Source organism: Aricia agestis, chromosome 1, assembly GCF_905147365.1.
Source record: "Aricia agestis chromosome 1, ilAriAges1.1, whole genome shotgun sequence".
In the NCBI taxonomy this organism is placed as follows: Eukaryota; Metazoa; Arthropoda; class Insecta; order Lepidoptera; family Lycaenidae; genus Aricia; species Aricia agestis.
The window spans coordinates 25,115,551-25,143,320 of NC_056406.1; the positions used below are offsets into that span (position 1 = coordinate 25,115,551).

At 36.7% G+C, this 27,770-nt stretch overlaps 1 long non-coding RNA gene across 1 annotated transcript; it reads right to left on the reverse strand.

Annotated features, from left to right (window-relative positions):
- Window positions 1-13,873: 13,873 nt before the first annotated feature.
- Window positions 13,874-25,018, reverse strand: LOC121728347. Its single transcript, XR_006035783.1, has 3 exons — window positions 25,007-25,018; window positions 23,149-23,154; window positions 13,874-13,976 (listed from the first exon to the last, which is right to left on the reverse strand). It is a non-coding gene; the product is annotated as an uncharacterized LOC121728347 (long non-coding RNA).
- Between the last annotated feature and the right edge of the window lie 2,752 nt (window positions 25,019-27,770).

The following is a 27,770-nucleotide window of genomic DNA, read 5'->3' on the forward strand; positions in this document are numbered from 1 at the left end:
CAAAAAACTCGCACGGGGCCATCTTTTACTAAAAAGATGCAAAAGAAATGTAAAGTTACAAAGACATTATGACTACTCAAATAAAAACAAAACACAACAAGTGTACAATATTATACCGAAACAGCTCTGCAGGGGGGCGACCTTATGCCCACGGAGTACCTACATCATTCATGAAACCATTAATAACCACTATAACTTAATTAATTATAGTCAATGATATTCTACATATTTGAGTTTTTCGTATAATATCATTGATTATATGTAGTATATTTTAGTACACAAACTTTCTTTACTTAACTGTTAGCTGATCAAGGTTTTTTTTCCTTTGAGTTCATTTCCTTATCTCACATCTGTGTATTTAACAATAACAGTAGTTTTTTTTTACCTGTACTTGCGATCCCCTGAGGGGTTGCGAAGTTTCTGTAGGGGGGTTACCACTTACCACTTGCCAGTACTTGCCAGAGGTCGATAAGTTTTAGACTTACGTACTTATATAAAAATAGTAACGAAATATTTTTTCATCTCAGGGCCGCATCATAAAAAAGTTGAAAGACAGTGAATTAGAGCATCAAAATAAGTATATTTTGTTAATAATATGAAGCCGTGGGCCGTGGTTGCTCTCAGTAGAATATACCTACCTACTCAGTATACAGCAATGATATTCTATGTTACTAACGTAACTAGATTGGAAGTTTACGGTAGCAACGCGTTGCCACTTCGAAGATGCCTGCAGGCATATCTCACATGACACATAACAAATATATGACTTGACATTGTCTTTTGAACAAAAAAGTGGTTACGCATTTCTGAGAATCTTTTGTAAGACATTGCTACTCTAGGTATACAGTATTGTATCCGTGTGGGAGGCAATTACCGTAATAAGGCTTTTATTACCCATATCAAAATTAACGTTTATGTCCCTCAGAGCCAGGGCAACAATGCGAAATTAGGAAGTACAAGTATTTCTCATTAACACTTTCTTCTTACCAATTAAAAAATCCTGTTTTTTAATTAGTAAGAAGAAAGTGTGATTGTTTTTATTATTGAGATGGTACATCTGTATTTTCTCCCGTATTATGTGTGCAGTAAATCATTACCCGTCGCTGGCAGAAGCGGTCGAGTCTATTGTCTAAGTACTTTCAATTTGTCACCGCACAAAAACTAAAGTCCTGCCCAGCACTTTGGGACCATCCATAAATTACGTACACAGTAATTTCATGATGTTTAAAGGTGCGCTTATACGGACAACTAAAATTGCTCAATTCCAGTCAATACTCATCAACTATGACGTCACGAGTACATCAAGCAAATTAAGGCAAGGGCAACAAGGATCAATATTGCGCAATACAATATTGAGCGATATATGGAGCAACTTCATAGTTGATGAATATTACTGTTCTACACTAGTATTTCAGTATTCGCTCGCTATGGACAACATCGTTGCTCGGAAGCAAGACAGCAAGCCGCATAAAGTTAGTATACCTAGGTATATTAACTTTATGGCAAGCCGCAAAACAAACAAGTGCAAACGATATACATACAAAAATAGTCTGGAATTTCCAAGCCCATTGGATATTTGTCATTTCGTATTTGCGAAATTGAGCGATATGAAATATCTGGAGCAATTAGAAGCAATAATTGCCGCAATTTATTGAAATTGCTCCATGTTGCTCCACTAATTGCTCCAGATTCGTGTTGCCGGACAATTATTGCGACCGTGTAAGCGCATCTTTAGACCCCCTCCTCCTTGTTACTGGTGGTCACATATTTTGTGAGATCTCCCTAGTGTGACGCCACAAATTTGCAATTTTACAACAGCAAATAAAAATTAAAACCACCTAAATATATTTTTTTAAATTTTTAAATGTGATTAAAATTCTTTAAAATGGTTAGCTCAAGTGTGACATACACTTCATCGACCCCCTCCCTTTACGTATGACATACTTTCATGGATGACCCCTTTGTGGTGTTAGGGAGCACACATTACGTAGAGCCGCAGCGGAGTGCGTCGCACTTGCCATATTATTCTTTTTGATATAAAACTATAGATTAAGTGACATCGAGACTATAATATAATAATTAATAATACTTATTAGTTATTACATCTACGAATAATAAAAACTAGTTTTTATTATTCGTAGATATACATAAATAATAATATAGCTTAAGTGTAGTTCCACATAATGCAAAGGATAAGACAAAATATTAATAATTAATTTTTAATTATAAGTATATCAATTCAAATTATTTTAAGATTTTTTAAAAATAAATCATTATTTGGTAGACCTTTGAAACTTTTTAATTTACTCCCTATACTTACCAGAAACTTCTGGAAAATTGTAAATTAAAATGCAATTCTCTCGGATTTCCCAGAGTCATCAAATAAGATCACAAATGAAAAACAAGTGTAGCAAAGATAAAAGATAAAAGAAAGATAAAGTTTGATCGCGGACTTCCCTCAATAATGAAATTCTTCTGATGAAGTTTCGACTTTATAATTCACCAGGAGAAGTTCTGTCTCCATATTTCTGCTTCTTAACATTCTTTTTCTTTTTAAAACTCCCAATGAAACATCTAAACTCCGATATTGATAAACTTGGGTACGTTTATGGCGATCGAACTTCAAAGTTGTTCTCTGATATAGAAAAACTTTGATGTTACAATCAGTACAATCCTTCACAGATATTTGACTAACTTTTGTAAATAAAAACTAATTTTTACCTACTTGGTGAAGCCCGTTTCTCCGTTGCGGCATAATTCCTAAAAATTTAAAGGCCGGACGCACCTGCAGTTCTTCTGATGTTGCGAGTGTCCATGGGCGATGGTAGTTGCTTACCATCAGGTGACCAGTTTGCTCGTTGCCCCCTTTTATAAAAAAAAAATCGTTTATCGCGCGAGAATAGTACATTTTTTCGGGAAGATAAAGTATCATATTAATTATTATCTCCTTTCCAAGGACTCCCAAAGTATCTCCATATCAAATTTCAGCAAAATTAGTCCAATGGTTTAGGCATGAAGAGGTAACAGATAGACAGACACGCATACACACCTTCGCATATTAGTTTGGGTTCCAAATATCGAGGAGATCAAGGCTAGTAACGTCAACGACCGCTGGTGCTACGTCTTCTCATTCTGACTATAGTAAGATTAGTTAGGTAAGGATATATTGAATATGTATATTATTAATTATTATATTTAAATATTTAAAGTTAAGGCATAATCAAAATACTAACGCACAAAATTGCATACAAGTTTTGACATCCTATATTTCAGTTTTGTGCCTCGTTTCGCAGTTTGAACTGTATATCAGCATATTATACTGAAAATTTAGATTTTAAAACCAGCACCGCTTAGCATCAACTCGGTGAGGTCAATAATTCCGAGTTTTCTGACGGACATCACTCAAAATAACACCAGCGGACATTCAGTGGACACACCGCTTCGTTCTATTATACCTCATTAATAAGGAGATAATAAACGATTGAGACTTGAGAGTCTACCCAACTTTTGATTATTCATATTTTATTAACCCACTTGAAAAGGAAAGAAAAAAAAGTCCTGGAAAAGGACATAATATGATTTTATGATGTTTGCCTCTCTGTCCATCAGGTGACCCGTTCTCTCGTTTGACTCCTAATTAAAAAAAATAAAAATATGGAGGAAAGTTAAAATTTGGCTTAAACCTGAAAAACTGAAAACTGTATTTTACTGAAACTTTTTATCGATAGTTACAATGTTTGACAGTTTGTATTTATCAGATTTGCGAACAATGGACACAATCACATATTGAAGCCATATCGAAGTTTTTGTTGCAACATTTAGTTACCACATTGTAAATATGCATATTGCATAGTGCATTTTATTATGAAATATTGATTTCGCTTACTTTATTTCTAGTGGCTACTAGTATAATATTATATTAACTGTTAAAAAATTTGGTGTAGACAGAGTTGCCTTTTTTGCGCCTTTTTAGGGTTTCGAAGCCTATTAATGAGACTTCGATGTCTGTCCATCTGTCTCTCTGTCTGATGATAAAATTAAAATAAAATAAATAGGTATAATATTTAAGGGGTGCTTCCATACAAAAAAACATCTATAAAGGAGTGAGCTCATTGAGACGGGCCGTGCCGGGGCTCAGCGTGCCGGGGGTCATCGCAAAAATCCGCCTCCATACAATTTGTATGAAAGCGGATGCGCGTATCGCATACTGTGTCGGGGGCCGGGGCGCAGCGGATTGCCGTCAATGCGACAAGGCCCGGCAAGGCCCGACAAACCCGCTGCGCCTCGGCAACAGTGTGACCACACTTCACATAGATTTGCACTTTTTGGTAGATTTGAGGTCAAATGAATGACGATTTAGTAGTCCAAAATTTTTTGTAAATTTTAATAGAAGATCGATATTATATAAGTAACAAATAATATAATATAAAAATATAAAAATGCATAATGAAGACAGTCCATATTATAAACATTTTAGTTTCAACCACATAGGTACCACCAGTAGGTCGTAGAATACATTGATCAATAAAGGTAGATTTTCGGTAGAAGCTAAAACACGGTGTAGTAGATTTTAGTAGAATATAGCAATGTTTTTGATATATCGAGTCACGAGTGATTTAAGAGTGGTCACACTGGAGCTATCCAAAGTACTCAAAATCCGTCAATGCGATGCGACCCGGCCCGGCAATAGTGTCTTTAAATAGTGTATTTTGCGCTGCGCTGAGCCCCGATCCGCCCCGGCAAGCCTCGGCACGCGCCGACAAACTGTGCGCGTACCTTTACGGTACGGAACCCTTCGTGCACGAGTCCGACTCGCACTTGGCCGTTTATTTTGAGTTGCAAATTGCAATTGAGTCTTCATCTCTAGTCAGGAATTATAAAGCGGTAGATAGAATTAGAGACTGAATTAAGCTAAAAAGACTTATATATTATATTTATAATACTTATTACTATTATAATATTATATTCGTTCGCCCATTCATAAAATTGACGACGCAAGTGGATGAAGTGGATGTTAATTTGGAAATGATCGTTTTTTTTCGCATAAATGGACTCTTTGGGGCTCGGAAAATAATTTGAAATCAAAATAATGTAGATTTTATCTATTGTGAATAGTCAGATACAGATGAAGAACTAGGTAAGTTTGTTTGTTAATTTTATATGGGAAAAAATGGCTAATTGCTCTTATGATGTAAATTGGTTACATACTTTATCCTCTTGCCCAATATTCAAATCAAATATTCAGAGCCACATTCATACTGCTTAATCGTTTCCAAAAATAAGTTAAATGTTAATCCGTTATTACGCCTAAACGGAATCATTAATTAATGCTAGGAATTTTCTTTTTCGGTATAAAATGAACCCTTTACTTAAGGAGGATTTTGTAATTAATCAACGCGTAGGAGCGTGGGCCTGACGCAAAAATCTTATCTAGAGACCCGTCTTACCCGCATATACCCCGATTATATGATTAGTAGTTTTACTGACGAGTGAGGGAGAATAAAAAGGTTTCTCCTCAAACCTATAATGGATGATACTATGATTGCCACTGTCTATGATTGCTCAACTATTATTTTCTTTTGCAGGGGAAACCCGGGATGTGTCTCATAGTAAAGGTGAAGCACCCCGGGGGTAGGTGAAACTGGCCCACGAGAAGCGTCAGCCACCTAGGGAATGCAAATCTCGCGAGATTGGGGCTCAAGCGAGATCCCGCGAGTTTATGAATACAATGCCGCGAGATCTCGCCAATTTCGAGAACTCGCGAGATTAGCAGTTTGGTGGGTTTTTTTGCAAATAATCACAATATTTGAATAAATTACAAAAGAATGGAATAAATATTACAAGTATTATAAGATTAACATTCATTTTCAAGAATTTTCTCAATAGAATTTTATGCATCAAACATTGTTAATGTAATATATGTCTATATTTTTTAAGCAGTAAACTTTGTCATACATATCTACTATCTATCAAATAACAAATGAAAGAAACAACCAGCCTTCTCTTCTCATGTGCGCTTTTATTCTTTTGTTGTTGTATAGGGTTGTTGTTCCGAATTTGGTACCATTTTACTTAAATTCGTGAGATATCGAAGGAGTTCATTGGTTTTTGTTGGGACATACATAGTTTTATGACGTTTCGCCAAAATGCGCTTATCGCGCGGGAATCGTGAATTTTTTCGGGATAAAATGTATTTTTTATCCTTTCCCAGGACTCAGAGTATTTCTATACCAAATTTTATTCAAATCGGTCCAGCGGTTTGGGCGTGAAGCTAAAAATTTACGATTACCTCATGTATCTTTCATATTTTTTAATAGTTAACTTAATTATCTTCATATCCTTTAATGTTATGAACATTTTAGGATCAGTCACTGGTGTCGAGACACATTATATTATAAGTTATAACATTACTCCTAATCGAAAGCCTTCAGTCTCTACCTTACCCTGCTAAATTAAATAGCTTTGGGGTTATTAAAAGTGATATTTTACAAGTCGCAATTCTTTATTATTTTAATTGTATCAGCAAAGCAAATATACAAACAACATAGAAATTATAATATGGTTTGTTGTAACAAAACTTTGCGGCGCCGACGCTGATCACCATGGGCACAAGTTTGACTTGTGAGATTCAAGGGGAACGTAAACAGTCAAAATTGTGTTTACAGAACATGCGTCAGTTGTAAGAGAACAATAATGTATGTGATGCAAAAGTTGACCACGATCGGTATAAGCGTGAGATCCAGAGGGAAGACCGAGAGGACTTTGTACCTCATCGGCCGAGCCTCTATGTACGCTATGAACCTGCGGATGTCCCGCGCGTTGTCTGCATCTACATAAAAATGTTGAAACATCTTTTGCAAATATGTTTAAAACTATAACAGATAACTTGATAGAATTATATTTTAAAAATTTTTACTGTTTATGCTGGATTTAAACGGGTTACTATGGCCACACGATTTACGCCGCACGGCGAAAATCAACTGTCTAAATGGCAAACGCCGCATGACGAATTGCCATTTAGACAGTCGATTTTCGCCATACGGCGTAAATCGTGCGGTTATAGTCACCCGTGTAAACCCAGCATTACGTTGTGACGGTTGATACTATTTGACGCAACGTTGATCTTTATACTTAAATAATTATGATACCTGTTTCACGTAAAATCAGAGAATATAATGTTTCCTTTATCTTCTCAGCTTCATTCGCTAAAAGTGCGGCAAATAATGGAGCACTAAAAACCATCGGCAGTGAATACACAATTACAGACCATGTGCCGTGTATAAACTTTGTCTGAAAAAGTGGCAACACATCATGGTAATGAGAATAAAAAATAGTCGTTTTATCAATAGCTTATTAAAACGTTATTATTAAATTCACACACTGAGGTAAGTTGTACTATAAAGAAATATATTCATAGGCACAATGCAGTTAACGTACTCACTTTATTTGATCAGGCAATACTCGTATCAAGATTATGTCAGACAGATGGGCTTGAAATAAAACGACGATAATACGTCCACTGTCTATTAATTTGAATAAATCTCTCTAATGCTAAGTACTCACATACGGTTTTGCTCGATAGTTTTACTCCAAATCGAGTAAAAATTACTGTGTGGATCGCAAAACTCACAGCTCGAAGGCTCGCATCGAGCCAGTTTGAAGGCTCGCATCGAGGCGGCTTGATGGAATTAACCATAACGATTTAGGCGCTTTGCAGACGACGGGGCGGGGCGGGCCGGTCAATTTCACCGCAAACGATAACACAAAGGGTATCCTATATTACCAACGCACACGGCGGGCAAAATGACCGCGCTGCTGGTGCCCGGCGCACTGGCAGCGCATGTCTGCATGTAAACTTTTCTGTGATCACACAAACCAGTTTACATGCAGTAACGCAGACGGCGCGGCGTGTGCTTTGTGTACGCGGCGCGGGCAGCCGCAGACATCGACGGGCGTACGCGGCGAAATTGACCGGCCCGCCCCGCGCCGTCCGTCGTCCGTCGTCGGCAAAGCGCCTTAGAGTAAAACTATCGAGCAATGCTGAATGTGTGGACGAAAGCTCGAGCCGCGGATTTTGTTCGACGTTATTGGTTCGATCGAGCAAAACCGTATGTGAGTACTTAGCATAATAGTACAAAGCGTCATGAAAAATATAAATTAAATCATAATAATTATACTAATAATATACCTCTTGTAATTTAATCCAGTTATTTATCAATCCTTTGATTAATATCAGGGTTCTGAGCACTAATTCAAATAATTTAAAACAAAACTGAAATGAGTATAAATTTTAGTTTTAAGTGATTATGACAGAGGCGAGATTTCTTATTGTATCTTACCGAATAGTTGAAACCACTCTGAACATCTTCTATTGCATCGACGAGAATCTTGTAAATTCGATGACAAAATTTTATGTTTGGAGATCTGTTATTAAAAAATGCTCGTTTTACATTTATAAGTCTATGCAGTGCACTGTAGTATACAAAACAATGTAAAAGCGCTGATATATCCGATGGTAGCTGAATCAAAATGTGTAGGTGTATTGCTTTAATCTTAAATGAAATCATTGTGAGGAACATCATGAATGATCTATAAACAACAATAAGGAAAATACAGCATAAAAGTTTCATTTCGATCAAATAATTCCAACTTGCGACTTTTATTTCATAATCGATTTGCTTTAAAACTTCTTGATAATAGTAGAAGGTATGTTCCAATGGTAGCCGAGATTGTATTATAACTGTTATAATCATGAAAGCCACATCTAGTCCCATAAGATAATCAATGATTTTTTCATTAAAAAAAAGCTTTTCCGCTGTAGCTATAAGTAATGCCAGAGCTACAATATAGTACAAAATAGCCAAAACGTTTCTTTTAAATTTAGAAATTGTATGCTTATAACCAAAATCCAGACATAGAGTTAATTGTAATATGATAAATATATGTTGGATTAATTTAGATAGTCTTTTGTTGCAGCCTGATATAAAAGTATTGAGGGATGAATGTTTAGATTTATGCATGATGAGATCAAACATCGTCGGTTGTAGTTGTTAGTAGTCGGGCTCTGTAGACTGAGTGATGTCGACGGTGTGGTTATTCTAGATTTTGTTGATAGCATGTTAACCCATAAATGCTACAATGAATCTGTGTACTATTATGACTACTGTTTACGTTATGACGGTTGATTGATATTTGCGCAACGTTGATCTTTATACTTAAATAATTATGATACCTGTTTCACGTAAAATCAGAGAATATAATGTTTCCTTTATCTTCTCAGCTTCATTCGCTAAAAGTGCGGCAAATAACGGAGCACTAAAAACCAACGGCAGTGTATACAACACAACAGACAATGTTCCGTGTATAAACTTTGTCTGAAAAAGTGGCAACATATCATGTTAATGACGAATAAAAAAATAGTCTTTTTACCAATTAGCCTATTAAAACGTCATTAATATTAAATTTACACACTGAGGTAAGTTGTACTATAAAATAAATTGATTCATAGGCACAATCCAAAATAATTGTATCAAGTTATACTTTTGAACATATTATTTGTAAAAGATGTTTCAACATTTTTGTGTAGATGCAGACAGCGCACGGGACATCCGCAGGTTTATAGGATACATAGAGGCTCGGCCCATGAGGTACAAACTCAACAAAGTCCTCTTTCGCACAAAAGCTACAACGGTGTTTTTACTTTTTAGATAATTAACTAAAACGTAAAAACACCGTTGTAGCTTTTGAGGGTTAATTGCTTTGATTGCACCCGTATTAATAACAGAATACATTAAAGATTTATTGCACCGGTCTTCATGACAACATTAAATACATTGAAAAAAAAAAACAATAATAATTATTTTACATTTTACAATTTAAGCGGAGTTTTTTTTTTAGCGGCTCCTGTTTCGGGACCTCTTGTTTCCCCTATACATAATACAGGACAATTTCTGCATTGTTTTGCCTTATTACCATAGCTGGGCATTAACTCGTTAATCCGTTAATCGTGAATTAACGAAGTTAACATTTTGATTAACGGATTAACTTTTAAGCGCTTTTAAAAATATTAACGGACTCGTTAACTTCCTTTAATATGCAGAAGTCCGTTAATCGTTAATCCAATGTCAACTATTCACCGTACGGCACCGCGGCGCGCCGCGAAAACAGGTTCTGACAGTTAGTATGAAAAGACAAGTGCCGGGCGGGCGGGCAGCGCGGCGCCGCGGCACAGCAACACCGAGTGAAACAAAAACAATACATTTTCAGGCGAGTGAGAAGAGATTTGTTTCGTTTTATCATTTCATTACTCAGCGCCGTGCTTAAGTGATTTGTTTATTGTTATTATAAATCATTTCCATGTTAACAAAGAAGAGTGCAGTGTATTTTAGTTCGGTACAATACCGCGAGATCTCGCCAATTTCGAGATCTCGCGAGATTAGCAGTTTGGTGGGTTTTTTTGCAAATAATCACAATATTTGAATAAATTACAAAATAATGGAATAAATATTATAAGTATTATAAGATTAACATTCATTTTCAAGAATTTTCTCAATAGAATTTTATGCATCAAACATTGTTAATGTAATATATGTCTATAATTTTTAAGTACTAAACTTTGTCATACTTATCTACTATCTATCAAATAACAAATGAAAGAAACAACCAGCCTTCTCTTCTCATGTGCGCTTTTATAATTTTGGACGTGGCGGTAATATTGTGGACGTTCGCGGTAAAAAGATAACATAGGGAAGTAAAATGTATGGAAATATATGGAGACGCATTTAAATTTCCGTCGACGATAACTTTTTAACGAGCGCTTTAGAGGACATTACGACGTCTTTACTTCTGAACTGCACAAAACGTCCGCGGTACGTAAAATCAAAAGGGCATATTTTAACGTACCTACCCAACGTTTTGTCGTGAAAGCCGGCATCCACGATAAAGTGACATCCAGAGTTATAAAAGCGTACATTATCAAACATAAATATTTTAGTAATAAAACAGTTCTTTTATAACTAACAAAACAACGAGAAGTCCAAATTCATGACCTATTTGAAAATCACAGTGCACAGTTGCTTAGGCTAGCTCCTCTTTGTTTTTACTCCGTGATCGCAATTCTGTCCGTGTCCGTCCTCTCTTCGAATAAGACGTTTTTATGCTCAAGTGCAATCTCGTCAAACTCGCGAGATCTCGCCTTTTTTTTCGTCCGAGATTAATCTCGCTAGAAAAGACCGAGAACGAGATTGCATTCCCTGCAGCCACCCCACTAATACCACCTGCGGTTTTTTTTTTGCCTGAGAGTGTGCTAGATCTGTCTAACACAGCTGGCAGCCATGGTTAATAGACGGTTATGGCTACTACATGTTTGTACTCTCGTGTAATCCTCTACCATGGGTGATCGTGGAGAGGCTGCACACATTATTTTTAACACAAGTATAATGGAGACAAATGGTACTAGAATATAATATTTGAAAAAACACACTTTAGCGGATTGCCGCCATCTTGGATGTCCGCCATATTGGATTTAAGTCACGTGGCTATTTTTTTTTCGTATTCCTGACAGCAAACTCTTTCATTTCATAATCCATATTATGGGGGTGCATTTCAAGTAGCCGCCATCTTGGAGAGGCCGACATTATTGGATTTATAATGACGTTTCTTAGCTGGTCATGTATATTGTATTGTCATTCATCCAAATCAAAGACCGGGAAGTGGGTCAAATTAAGATTCCAAGATTTTCTTACATACATTATATGTTACAAGGGAAGCTAATAAAATCGTGTAAAAGACGATTATATTATTTATATAATATATTATAGTATTTTTGGAAAAAAATAGGTACATACGTATTTTAATTTCATTAAAATTTGATAGATGGATATCCGGTAGGCGCTAATACAGTAATTTTCATCGTCAACAATAATTTACAAAAAAGATACATACAGCCGAACGTATTACCTCCTCCTTTTTGGAAGTCCGTAAAAATAGGTTCAGACAAAATATATTTTGGTTAATTCTTAGAAGTAAACATTTTTACACACAATTTTTGTGAGTCGATATAAACATTTTTGTGAGTCGATATAAACATTTTTGTGAGTCGATATAAACATTTTTATGAGTCGATATAAAGAAACGCTTTAATTATTAATGACCATCCTTTTCTTATTTAGGCTTTTCGTTCAGAACCTAATAAAGCTTAAAGATTATCAGGAGTGGTATTAAGACTGAAGAGGTCCTTAGAAAGGTAATTTTTTCATAATTCCTTCGTCCTTAAATAAATGTAACAATTGTCCATTTAAATATAAAAATGCTAAAAATTATAAGTTAAGGAGGTAAAATTGTTTGCGTAAAGAATTACAGAGAAGCCTGCTATTCTTATTTCAGCTTAAATATTACGTACGAGTAGTTCCTGAGATTAGCGCGTTCAAATAAGCCCTTTTATATAATTTCCCCCGGTTTTTTCACATTTTCCACTATTTCTTAGCTCCTATTAGTCTTAGCGTGATAAAATATAGCCTATAGCCTTCCTCGATCAATGGGCTATCTAACACTGAAAGAATTTTTCAAATCGGACCGTAGTTCCTCAGATTAGCGCGTACAAACAAACAAACTAACAATAGTATAGATAGGTCTACCAGGATCTGATGGCAAATTTGGATGGCAGATTTTCAAAAAACAACCTTGATCATTGGAGAAATTTTTATATTTATTATTTACAATATGTTTCATACACAGAATCAGCCGCTATAAGGAAAAAAAAGGATCAAAATGTTCAAAAGGATCAAAATTACCCCGGGTTTGCTAGAGTCAATTTCTTTTCTCACTTTTTGCCATCAAATTCTGGTAGACCTATAAATGCCGCCATATTTAGAAAACTTCCATAGTAGCTCAGTCAACAAAGTAGTTGTAGAATGCGTGAGCGGGATCCTAAGCAATTTCTGCAGGAACTTATTCAGGGTGGTTAAAGACAAAGCATACTAAAAGTCCTGGGTGGTCCTGGTCCTAGGAGGTGAGCCGGGGGCGGGGGGACAAAGGTCTCAATTTTTGGTTTTTCGCCAATAACTAAAAAACGATACGTTGTAGCAAAAAGTATTATATGATGAAATTGAAGCTTATTAAATTCTCTATAAATTAGATTTTTTACAGATTTTCCAAATTCTCATCCGTTTCTGAACTACACGATCAGGAAAAGTAAAAATTAAAAAAGCTTTATTTTCAATATGTTTTTCCTTTCTAATTCTGTTTGCAGCGACAAAATATTGTTCTTAGTAAAGCCTCAGATGCTGGTAAGTCGTCTATTGTTCTTGGCGTCAAGAGATTGCCTTCATTTTTCCACGCTCACTCTTGAGGGGTCAGATCATTCCCGATGATTCATGTTTTTTATACAAATAACTAAGCTGGCAAACAAGAGTATGGTCTACCTGATGTAAAATGGTTACCATAATCCCTATGCGACATCTGCAGGACCAGGGGTGCTACAGGTGCGTTGCCACTTTAAGGGGTGTGATGAGGGGATGTATAAGGGGATGTGGGGATGAGGGATGTAGGGTTCGGTGAGTGAGGCCCTCTCACTCACCTAACGAAGCACAGAAGCTTAAAGATAAAGCTTTTATTCAAACAGAAATAGAAAAGAATATTTAAAAATAAAGCTTTTTTTTAATTTTCACTTCTCCTGAGCGCATAGTTCGAAAACGGATGAGAATTTGGAAAAACTGTATATAATCTAATTTACAGAGAATTTATTAAGCTTTAATGTCATTATAGAATATTTTTTGTTACAACGCATAGTTTTTTAGTTATTGATGAAAAACCAAAAATTTAGATCTTGTCGCCCCCTCTTCCCTCTGGCTCACCTCCTAGACGTCAGGACTTTTAGTATGTTTTGTCCCTAATCACCCTGAATAAGTTCCTGCAGAAATCGCTTAGGTTCCCGCTCACGCACTCTATACCCTCTTTTGAGTCATTCGTTAACCGGACTATAGCGCGCTACAGAATCGTAGCGCTAGTATTCGCTATATATTTCTGTATTATTATAATATTGTTTTGAGTGCATAGAAAAATAAATTCTAAATAAATACAACACAGCTTGTAAAGGAATTTATATATAAAAAGTGCATAAAGCGCAAAAATAAAGCATTCAAACCTCACAAAAAGTATATTTGAACTGCTGAAGACTGTTGTATTTTACAACACCTGTAACTGTTTCCATCTGTTCACAATACAGATAAAAATAAACAACGCGGGTTGGAAAAATTGTTCCCATCTCCTTTAAAATATAAGTTCCGATACATTCCCGTATACAATTTGGTTCCTAGCGTGGTCTCGGGTAGAATAGGTCACAAATTGGAATTCCGGCTGTCTTTGTGTGGTTCCGTAGTTGTGACGATGTAATCTTTTACAGAATGTTTATGTTCGATTCGTTCCGTGACTTTTATGGGAAGAATATATACTTTAATCTTCATAATAATTCTTTATACTAATTCATAATAATGTTTTGATTCAACTTACTGTATGGTCAGTAAAAAAATGGGTAAAAAAAATATTCTTCACGATATACGAGTAGAATACACGATTATAGATAATTAATTAAGGTGCTAAGTAGAGGGGTGTAAAAAACAACATAATATAATATTATTGTTATAACGGCCGCACTCAGAAACATTTAAATATATAAGGCACACATAATATCAAATCGGAAAGGGATCGGCAGCGTATCGCCTCGAGCCGTTCAATATTGTTTGTATGAAACTCCCTACTGCAACGCACACTAAGCGGAGCCGTAACGTAATCGCCTCGCCTCGGAAGGGGACAGCGGTCATCGAGCCGTAAGCGAGGCGTCGCGTCGCCTAGCCGTAGCCGAGTTGACGTACAGGCGTTACCCTTAGGCTGCGTCCCCATCAGACACGGCACGACGCCGCCACCGTGACACGGTGCGGCGCCGGCGCGCGTCGATATTTGCGCTCGAACGAGAGTGCTTGTATCCAGACAAGCACTCTCGTTCGAGCGCAAATATCGACTGAATAAGGACGCACCGTACGCGGCACCGTGACACGGTGCGGCGCCGTACCGTATCACGGTGGCGGCGTCGTGACGTAACACGGTGCCGGCGCCGCGCCGTGTCTAATGGGGACGCAGCCTTAAAGCGTACTGATACGCTTTGGTAACGTGCATACGTTAGGTTGACGGCGAGGCGACAGGCGATACGGTGACGATCCCTTTCCGAGTTGATATGTGTGCTGTGACGACTTCAATTTAATGAAGAGTTTGACAGATAAGGAGGAGTTTATGTCAAAATCTTCACTTAATTATTATTACAGATATAAGTAATTAATTTTCGTCTCAGAATCGGCAGTCAGATAGCGAATAACAACTTCTTTTACCCTAGTCATAGTCAGGTAAAACATGAAGTAAAAGCAAGTAAAAGGCTTATATTTGCTTGATATTATAATGGCGAACGTGCAGTTAGAGCTGAAATGTAAGACCTCGCTGTAATAATTGTTTGCACAACGTGTGAACCGGTGCTGTGCAAATAATGAACGTCTACAGCAAACGTTGGGGTTGACTCGTGGAGTTCCAGGCCTTTTGATCTACTACTACGGGCGAAGCGAAGAGATTTATTTGTTACGTTACATCCATACTGAGCGTCCGTGGCCTAATGGGCAGACCTTCGGTTCGCACTCCTAGAGGGTGCAGGTTCGAACCCGGGTGGAGGCGTGTACCTATGAGACATTTACTGATCTCAAGTACATAATACGGACGCTCGTACGGTGAAGGAAAACATCGTGAGGAAACCCGCACATAGTTGGTCCCAGACGTATTGACTAGTTCTTTCCTCTGGACTAGGCCGACTATGATGCGAGAATGCCGTATGCGCTTGGGCAACCATACGGACATTTAAAAATCTTGTCCCAGGCACTGCAGTATTTGAGGAGTGGTTACTTCGCTCTGAAAAATACTGTATAAATCATCCACATCGGATGTAAAGGCCTAGTTTTTACATCCATACGAATATAATATAATATAATAATAACAGCTCCCACACCTAGGTTTCGGTGACGGTGGCCGGTTTCATTGAAACCAGGCCAGCTACGCAGAAGTAATTTTATAGTGCCCAAGTGTGTGTGCAGTTTTTTTTTATTTTTATTGAAATAAGGGGGCAAACGAGCAAACGGGTCACCTGATGGAAAGCAACTTCCGTCGCCCATGGACACTCGCAGCATCAGAAGAGCTGCAAGTGCGTTGCCGGCCTTTTAAGAGGGAATAGGATAATAGGGGAGGGTAGGGAAGGGAAGGGAAGGGAATAGTTGAGGGTAGGGAAGGGAATAAAAGGGTAGGGGTTAGGGGATTGGGCCTCCGGTAAACTCACTCACTCGGCGAAACACAGCGCAAGCGCTGTTTTACGCCGGTTTTCTGTGAGAACGTGGTATATATCCGGTCGAGCCGGCCCATTCGTGTCGAAGCATGGCTCTCCCACGTATATAAGAGCACTTTCTAATAGAGAGTAATGGAATAGAGAGTCTCTATTTTTTTACTCTCATAACCCAGTGGGACGGAAAACCGACACGACCGGCGAGAGATCAGACGCAGACCGAATTTTTACATGCCCATCCGACGCATGGATCATCTTACTTGTCAGACAATCAGGTGAACAGCCCGCACTGTCCTATCCAAAACTTGGAAATAACATGTTTCCAACGCGGGAATCGAACCCGAGAGAACTCCGAGTCAAGAGCCGCGCTCTATAGTCTATACCACTAGACCACGGAGGCGAATGATTGCCTTTCTGTCTGTCGACAGAATCCGACAGATACACACTTTCGTTCTTCACGTTAGTAGCATATTGTTTGCAAAACCGATTTTTAGATATCGAGATAGTTTTAGATCGGGATAGGACATACAATATTATTTATCCCGGAAAAATGTACGGTTCCTTCTCTATGAACGAATTCTGGCAAAACGCATTTGCGGAATTTTTACTCATATTATTTTTTGTAATTTTAATGGTAAATACCAAAAAATGTGTTCAGTTTTCCCCCCTTCATCGTAATTTGTATAGGAAACACATAAACGTAAAACATTACTTTTGAAATAAAAATACGTAGGTACGCATTCACTAATCATGCCGCGCCGAAGCCTCCCAACGATTTTAATTAACTCTCGCACCTGATAGGTACAAAATATTTATTTTAATGGATACGAAACTTGTAGACTGTAAATTATTTGACTAATTGGATACATAATTCTAGATATTAAATAAGTATATTATACCAGTGGCTCTTAATGCTTTTAAGTTTACTTAGCACTTCCAAGTTTTGTTAATTTGGAAGTGCTAAGTAAACTTAAAAGTTATGTTCTGGCACCGACTTCAAAAAATAATTTTGAAGTCGGTGCCAGTTCCAAAAGTTTGAAATATTCTGTCAGAGAACTGAAGATTCAGCTATCTGGTACCGACTTCAAAATGATGAAGATTGAGTACAGAAATAGTTGAGGTTTAGCCGAATTCGGAAAAAGGCACTATTAGATAAGAAAAATTATTCAATACTTTTTAGTTCATATTGCTTATAAGGATGTAATTATTGTTTTTACCTTAGAAGTCGGTTTTAATTTTTTGTTGAAAATAATAATGTGTTATTATGTTGATTTTGCTCCCTAACTCCCGTCTGAAGAAAAACATTCGCCACAGAAATGGATCTAAATTACTCTTTTTGCTTTAGTGAGCGGAAATAATTATAGTTTACGTACGAAGGACTCACGGCTCACTTCACACGGGTTCAGGTGAACACCTGACTTCACGCGCTAATTGAGACAACTTTGTGCTTTGATAAAGTTTTCACGTCATTTAGACAGTTGCTGATTCTTCCAGAAGTTGTTTATATAAAAACATACGATAATGAAACATTACAATTTACAGGCGCTGTTCAGGACACAGGCACGGTTCAGAAGCGATGCAAGCTTGAAAATTTTGAATATAATGTTTCGGAGTCAGCAAGGTATAACTACTTACGTAGAAATACAAGACTGAAGACAATAATTACAGCAGGGCTAAAATGGTCGCTTTGAAGAATCATAATATGATTCATTTCTCTAAAATCGCAAAATGAACTCTGCTTGCAATACATTTCTGTATTTTTGTACTGATTTGACATTTGTCAGTTTCACAGTTTTGACAATTCATTTGCTGAATTGATTAAGATGAATTGCTAAATGTGACCATTTTAGCCCTGCTGTACAGCACTGTATTAAGTATACATTTTTTCACCTAGTATTGCATAAATATCTCTTTACCTGTAACTGTACAGAAATATAATATTGTTATTCAAAATTTTTTGTCAGATCTGCGCCTGGAGTTGTTGATTTGACCTATCATAATAAAAAGTTCTATTTAAAGTTTAAGCCCTGAAAAGGGTGTTTTAAAGTTGGCGTGTCTATGTTTGTCTGTGACATCGTAGCGTTCCAACATTTAAATTCAATTTTGGTCTAGTTTTTTGTTTAAAAACTGACGTGATCGAGGCTATTCATAGCTGCAATTAAGAGGGCGACTAACCCAAAAAATCAAACATCCTCCTTTTCTCTTCACACTCACGCCCGTCTTTCATATGCCAGGTGAAAAAGGACGACGCGGATTCATCGCCAAATTCGTTTTTTCTCAATAATTCGATAAATATACAACATTTTAAAAATCCGCTAGGTCGATCTCTCAATGATAGAATTTTATACAATGTGTTCAGATATTAACTTAGTTCAATGCTCGGTTATGGCAATAAATGAAAAATTTGTGAAAATTAGATGCATCTTTGTGTTTTTTTTTTATCGAGAAAATTTTAAGATATCGTGTTTTTGCTCAGATCGAATTCTCGGAAATATAATGTAGTATCTAATATTAGAAAATGAAACAATTCGGGGCTTATTTTCAAGTATAAAAATCAATTATAAAATCGACACTTTAGGGTTAGTCCCCCGCCGTCGTCGTCGTCGTCATCATCAGCAGTAATCTTATGAACTATGAGATTGTTACCTAGATTCTAGATTGTGGCAGATTTTTAAGCTATTTCCAATAGTCTAGTACAGGTAATTTTCTTCAAAAGGCCTAGAGAGAACGCTACGAATTATATCGAAGGTGTATCAAAGGGGTCCTTTATCTGATGGCCGAGATCCAGGTGAATGGAGACATCTTTTCAGACGCCATTACTGTTTGTAAATAATTAATGACACACGTACATGGGAGATGTAGGTCGCACGGGTATCAGGGAACACATCAGTAATTTCACGTGAGTATAATATTATTATGATCTATTAGGGGTATTTTGGGTACCTATGTGATCAACTGCTTATATGGACGAAATAAAAGAAAAGAAATTTCTTTTCATGCTTCATTTCTTGTAATGTTGTTTTTTCCCCTGTTCAAATCCTTAAATTGTTTATTGTAAGTAAGACCGAAATTTTATTGAACTAACTTCAAATGTATAAGTGTCTATGCTATTTGTATCTTTTAGCATTGACTTTTTTTTTAATGAAATTAGGGGGCAAACTAGCAAACGGGTCACCTGATGGAAAGCAACTTCCGTCGCCCATGGACACTCGCAGCATCAGAAGAGCTGCAAGTGCGTTGCTGGCCTTTTAAGAGGGAATAAGGTAATAGGGGAGGGTAGGGAAGGGAAGGGAATAGGGGAGGATTGGGCCTCCGGTAAACTCACTCACTCGGCGAAACACAGCACAAGCGCTGTTTCACGCCGGTTTTCTGTGAGAACGTGGTATTTCTCCGGTCGAGCCGGCCCATTCGTGCCGAAGCATGGCTCTCCCACGTATAAACAAAGTGGTGTTAAGCCATTACTTAAAAAGGATTTTCTAAGTTTAAGCCCAAAGGGTAAAATAGTAAATAACCGGTATTTTATCGCTTTTGGTTCATTTCCCAGGAATGATATTTCACACGGGAAAACCCGCGGACAAAAGCCAGCAAACAAAAAAGTTCATAAAAGTACTTTATTACAGCGAGTGGTGCGTTCTGCAAACATTTGCCTGATCGATATATTTACCACCATTGGAAGTGGAGGGGGGGGGACACTTTATGTGATTAACAGAGCCAATAACTTTGTTTAACAGGCTACAGCCAGCGGCTATGTTTGCCCATAGGTATACCACGTAAATATTATATTATAGTAGCGATAGTCAGTAATAAAAAAATATAGTGGATGTATAATATGGAACTAAAAATGTTAAAAATGTGTCTTAAAATGTTAAAAAAATGAATATGAAAAATACGCAAGTTGTACGCGATTACGCGATTTAGAATCACCGTACACGGCTATTACTTTTTAATGGGCCAAAACGCAAGTATCAAGACGTCTTCCGGCCGCGTCATCTGGCAACACAGGAACGCTAGCAACACCGGAACTTCACTTCTCTTCACAACCCATCCCTGGCCAGGGATGCAATAACTATTCTTCTAAAAACGTAATAATTTTATTTATCTTATTTTTTTATATCTTACTTCTAATACAGTCCACAAGTTTTAAGTTATTAACACAAACACAAGTCAATCAAAATCAAAATAATTTTTATTCAGAGTAATTTTTTTAGAAAATTCTTTCCGAACGTCGTAACTAAGGTGCCTACCACCGGTTCGGGAACTAACCCGGCGAGAAGAACCGTTACGCCGGTTCTTCTCGCACTCTCGAAACTCGCACGGGGCCATCTTTTACTGAAAAGATGGAAAATTACAATTTAAAACATATGTAGGTACAACGCGGTCACATTAATCCGACGCACCGCTGGAATGCAATAATGTGTCAACAAATCTACTGTAGCCAGCATAGAATATAATCGACATTGGAATGTTGAGGCATAAAGCGTGATCTAATATTAATGGCCCCACTTCCGGAAGGTTTGGGAAATTTTATTTGAGGTATGACATTGTGTGGAGATTTTCGTCAAATATTCGTCTTTCCAATATCCATATTAGTACAGGCTTTCAACAATTTTTGACCTGATTACTATCAAGCTAATTTTTCTTAGCTAATAATAATAGCTAATTAAGACTATCAACAATTTCCAATGCGAAAATTCTCGAAGGTGGTAGCTAACCGACGACAGAGATAGAAAGGATTAAATATTTCGATTTGATGGGTCTAAAATAATTATGGATTGTTCTATTTGTAGGACAATGTTACCGTTAAATTATATAACTATTAACCTATCAATACTTATACAAAAAATCAGCTGGTTAGGGTTCCATTTTAGGGTTTCGTAGTCAACGAGGACTTGTTGATTAAAGAATCCTAAAACTTAACCCTATATCCCATTGGCTCGATAACTTTGACTCTGGCATCCTTTTGTTGGACTCAAGTCTCAACTCATTGGATCTGAGATGAACATCGGAAAACCATTTGTATTCTTTATTTATTTTGTTATGAATGATACTTTAAAAATTAGAAATAAGTTAGTGGTTTAAAACTATCTAAGAGACAAAATATTTAGGACTGTATTTAAGGCGAGGATAAACCCCAATTTGTTATTCCGTGACTCCCGGTTTACCTAGTTCCAATATAATAACGAAGTGTTAAAAAATATGAGATATAAAGCACAATATTCAAAATACCTTAAACCATAAACATTTTAATAAAACGTAATACTTTGGCTGTAATTAATTTACAAACTCACCTCCGATAAAAATCTATTTCATCGAAATATAAGTATTAACTAGGATAATTATTCATTTTATTTGAATAAATTGTTAGTAAATCTATATTAAAATGGTATTTAACCGAACAATTTTGTTTCTTAATGTTTATTTCCAAAGATATTTATGCTAAGCTAAAATGAATCTTATTGCGATGCGTATACGCTTGGTCTTTGGTTGTGTGCAAGGTTATCGTTTTGGATTGAGATTAATACTTATTTAAAAAATACAAAAATTGTCTGAAAAAATATGAAAAATAAGACGATTTTTTTTCAGCCCGCCCTTCAAAAGTCGGGTAAGCCTACATATTTAATAATAACCTTTTTTAGTTTAAAGTTCTTCACAAAATTTAGCGATGAAAAATTTCTTAGTTCTATTCATAAAAGGGATAAAGTGGTTTGCCGGGGTTATAATATCGATGTGTATTCGATGATTACCAGCTGAGGATAAAGAAAATAGAACGTGGTGTTTAATTTCTGAAGCAGATTATTTACTTCGTAATTTCTCAAGTTTGAAGTCTACTCAAAAAAAATAAGCTTCATAATATAAAGTCATTCGATTAACAGCATCAATCGAATTTTGGTCTACACTGAGGTGATTAAACTCTTTAGTATCTCAAACATATTTTTATTTTAATTAAGATAAATAAAGTTGTGTTTTTTTTTCAGCCAAGTGCATTTGTTATTTCAAAAACATTTTTCTAACAGCCATCTTTTGTTACTTGTTTCAGTAACAAAAGATGTATGCTATAGATGTTATAGATAGGTTGGGTAGGATAATTAATATTTAAAATAATTTTGTACTGAATATAATTAATAAGTAAATTAATAAATCATAGTCGTATTGTAGTATATTATGCTTAAAGCTTACTTTTAATCTGTGGTTATTACAGCACAAAATGCACGGGTATACTATAACTGTAGGTACTCCATACTCCAAATTAATCATCATTCAGTATAATATACGACCACAAACAATTAAAGCGAGCTATAAAATATTCGACGCGATAAATTCTTATTATACGCCGAAAAGCGCTGCTAATCTTTTTACGAGGCGTAATTTTTTAATATTATTGCGGCAATCTTTTACGAGAGTGCTGCTTCAAATGTCCATTCGCTGGCGGACGTTTTGCGACATCCATTAATAAAACAAATTAATATCGAGTGACAAGTGAAAAAGTACTTGTTTGGAGACATCTTCAGATCTTTTTATAACACCGACAAGTGAGCGATTTTCTCCTTCAAAGCTGCAATAAAATAATATTCAGAAATTGTATCTATTAGAGGATAGCCAATATGTGGTTACATTGTGATTTGTGACACTTTTGGACTTTATTAACTTTTGCCATAACATTGAAATGTTTTGGTTTTGCTCTATTTATTATTTAATCATTTTACAAACTTGCGATTTAGATTTCTTGTTGACGAACGGCAGTCGGCACTTGTTGACGGCACGCTTCGACGGTAGTCGACCGAATTCTATGATCGACGGCAGCCGACGTTAGTGCCGTCGACAAGTGCCGTTTGTCTGTAAGAAGCCATAACAATCAAAGTTTTGACAACTTGTTTGATTCAATAGATAGTCAATCACCAATAACGAAAGACAAAATAAGCATTCTTACTTCAATATCACTTACGGAAAACTTTGCTTAAATCATATCGAAAGAATTCGTTGATTTTCCAGGAAAAACAGCAATACTATGTTCGACGCGATGAAATTTAAATGAAAGCTTTCATATCATATCCGCGCAAATGGATCGCATTAAAAATGAAAGGCCAAGAGGTCGGTCAGGCCTCCGCGTCAGCCTCAACCTGGCGCCGTCATGACCCTCGTCATGACAGAATACTGATGATTAATTATGTACAATTGTGAATCAGTCTCCCAAATCTGTTTTTCTCGTCATAAATCCCCTTACAATTTTTCCACTTCAGGGCCTGTACCACGAAACGGTTTTGAGACTCAAACAATCGTACGAGAATGTTGCGTCCTACTCTAACAAACGTGAAATGACATTGTTAGAGCAGGACGCGGCATTCTCGTCCGATTGTTTGAGTCTCAAAACGGTTTCGTAGTAGGCCTACTGTTTTGATCTTATTCAATAAACGTCACGTTCCAGGTGGGACCGAAAATAAAATTGTTTTGTTTGATGTTGAGCAAATACAAGGGTAATCAATTTTTAGGGTTCCGTACCTCAAAAGGAAAAAACGGAACCCTTATAGGATCACTTTGTTGTCCGTCTGTCCGTCCGTCCGTCTGTCAAGACCCTTTTTCTCAGGAACGCGTGGAGGTATGAAGCTGAAATTTATATCAATTACTCAGGTCTACTGTCCCTTGAAGCTGTGAAAAAATCAAACTTCTAAGCCAACGCAATCAAAAGATACAGCCGTTTATGCCGCAAATTTTCGACACTTGCAAGGGAATCAAAACCTACAGGGTGCTTCCCGTGAACTCAGAATCTTGAAATTTGGTACGAAGCAACGTTTTATAGCATAGATAAAGGAAAAATTACGAAAACCATAAATTTTTAGTTACATCACATAATATTTTTTTTTTAATAATTTTAAACTTACTACCCATTTCCTCATAAACGCGTAGAGGTATTAAATTGAAATTCATACCAAATACTCAAGTCTATAATACCTTTAAGCTGTAACAAAATCAAACTTCTATGTCAACGCAATCAAAAGAAACAGCAATTTAAGCTGCATATTTTGAAACTCGCAAGGGAATCAAAACCTAAAAACTTCCAGTCGACCTAGAATCTTGAAATTTGGCATGAAGCAACGTTTTATAGCACACATAAAGGAAAAATTACGAAAACCTTAAATTTTTAGTTACATTACAAAATATATATTTTTTAATAAATATAAACTTATTACTTTTTTCCTCATGAACGCGTAGAGCTATTACTTAAACGATAAAGAGATCTGTGTCTTAAATTTATGCTCCTCCATCTTTCCCCATTGTAATGTTATGAATTTCATTTTGCAATAAAAATACCATAGTTATGACTCGATTGTCGTAATGAACGAACTTTGTAAACCTTGCAGGTTTGTACGGAACCCTCGGTGCGCGAGTCCGACTCGCACTTGGCCGGTTTTTTTTTATAAACTTGTAAAACTCACGTTTGTTGCCCTTACGCCAGTCTGGGTTGAACTTAATAATTGTGGAATGATTATTATGTTATCGCGTTCTTCATATTTACAATAAAGCTCAATTATTGTAAATCCCCTGTACGGTAATTAAAATGGATTTTATTACGCAACTTTAACTACTAACGTAATATAATAGGGTTATTCAAGGAAGCGCACAGTTTGACACTAGAACCACAGAACAGTACAACTAGTTAGTCAATTGTACTGCAGATTTCTTGGGCCCTGGGAATATGCAAAACGTCCGACGCAGACACTCGTCCCGGAGGAAAATCCTAACACCTAAATAGAATTAAGCGGAACGTCTCTAACAACTCGCTTTCAGACTTCACAGGAAAAGGAGTGACATAATATCTAAGAACGATGCCACACTGCGTTGCGGCGTTGAAAATAACGTATTGCTGCGTTGATGCGACGCCCGTCGACACAACATAATACCACCGTCTTGTGTTGTAAATTGTTCCCATAGTCACCACGCAAGACATCAATGCTAGTATAATAACATTATGCTTAAAATTTAAATATGTAAAGTAGGTACCTACCTAATGTCAAAGCTGCCTGCTGCAGTGACGGAAAAACTGCTATAGACCTGGATCCCAGAAGGATAAGACATAACTTACTCTCTGATGGATGAAACCATAGGTTATTAGTAGTGCCTCGTGTACTTAGAATACCTGCGAATTTGTGTAGCTCTAAGTGTGACACCTGGTCAGGTACCAGGAACCAAAGTGGACTAAAAATGAGTCTTACTTTACTTATTTTCAAATGGCTAATATTTATATATAATTTGTAGATTATTGTTCTGAACTAATATCATATAGTGTAAGACACTTTTCAATGACCAAAACTATTGTCAGACGTTTTAAAAGTAACTTTGTTGCTATTTTTTTTTCAAAGGCATTATGTTTATTTTATAAATTTAAAAACCTTAGAAAACAATACGATATTGCAAGAATTTATTTTCTACTAACTGTTGCCCGCGACTTTGTCCGTGTCAGCATAATGTTTAGTATAATAACAAAGATGGACAATTTTCCTCTGGTTCCTTACCCAAAGGGTAAAAACGGGACCCGATAACAAAGATATTTCAGCCTGTCCAGAGCAAGTGGAACTCTACCTATTTCTATACTCATACTTCAAAGAATATATTTTTACCCATATTCTTCCCATCCCTTTATTTTTCCATACTTCCATTAGTACTCAACAAGACCTAGGCCTTTTGCTTCAAGTCGCGAGATGTAATTATGTAGGTACTACTTAGTGTTAATTGCGGCATTTATCCGAAATGAGAATTCTCATTTCTCGCCAAAGTAATAGGGTTAAGAAGCCACGGAGGCTGACTTAATGCTGAAATACTAGGCTCTATTTTAGGCTTTTAGCCTAGGACTTAGACCGCCGAAAATAGAACCTTAAGCTAAAACAATAGAATTGAATATCGAAATATCGAGTGTCAAATCAAATGTCAATGTCAAATCTGACAATTCAACACGAGATTTTGATTTTCAGCTCTACTATTTACTATAGAGTTCTACTTTCATTTCTCTGTCTCCAGCTGTAAGGAACTGTAAATTTTTACCCATAGACTTGCCTTAATACCCAATAGAGACTTAAATTTTACGGCCTGTCTCGTCACTAGGCAGTAAAAGTACAGACCATAAAATTCACAACAGGCCAAGTTTAATTTAACCAAACACGTTCGGGGGTCCCTGACGTCGAAACCGCGGTCCGCCATTTTGAATTAAATAAAATATTTCCTTGTACACCCTGTATATCCGCTGGGATGTTCATTATACGGAGTGGTGCCGATATTGTGTTTTAAATTAATTACAGAATACCTGGTTTCGTAATAAATTGTATAGACTTTGCTGCGACGTGCGCAATAAATCGTGAACTTTTATGTTTTTGTCCACTGCGGGCTGTGGTCGTTGATGGGTTTTTTTAGGAAGAGTTTACAAAAAGCACTGAATTTTTATTTATTTTAGCCTTTTAAAAACATTGAAATGACTAGTGGCGTTACTTTTAAACGCCTTTAATACTATTGAATGTTACGATATACTTTAAATTTTAAAGCGTTTCAGTAGTTGCAATAATTTGTTCCTACTTTGCATAATCGTTCAAAACTCAATAAGTCCGTGTTGTTTTTTGACATATATACAAGAAAAAAACATTATAAAATTATAAAATAAAAGAGTTTAAAACAAATAAAAATTAAGTACTTATATAAAGTTTTTTTTTAATTAAAATTAGGGGGCAAACCAGGAAACCTGATGGAAAGCAACTACCGTGTTTCATGGACACTCGCAACATCAGAAGAGTTGCAGACGTCCGTTGCCGGCTTTTTAGAGGGAATACGCTCTGCAGAAATACTGCTAGCGACAGTTCCAATAACTATGTATCTTGAAGTTTACCTAAAGAATTAGAGTAATAAAGGACACGACAGCTGTTGAAACAACCGATAAGTTCGCCGTGACAGGCCTGTCGTAATTAAGCTGAGTCAGTGTTGTCACGTCGGATGGCGTGTTGTCACGTCGCGCGTCGTGTCAGATCGCGTCGGTTGACGTGTTGGAGCGTCGGTAAGCGTGTCGGTATCGGATTGTGTCGGGTATTGGAATTGCGAGTTAACTTTATGATAAATTGTTTCTGACTCGTCAGATTCTGTTATCGCCTCAATTCAGGTATCGATTTGTATTGTTACGTGCTAGGGTTCGAGGATTTAGAGAGAAAGGTGACTCTCTTGAAGACTTTATTAACACTGCACTAAACACTAGGTCACAACACTTAGCACTAAGTCCAAACACTAATCACTAGGTCCAATCACTAAGCACTATCACTGTCCTAGGTCGTAGCCAAGTCGAAGGTTTCACTGGTTCACTCACTATTGATCACTTGTTGTCACTCGGAAATCGCCTTGATGAGCGCTCGAACCGAACTGACTTGCCGGG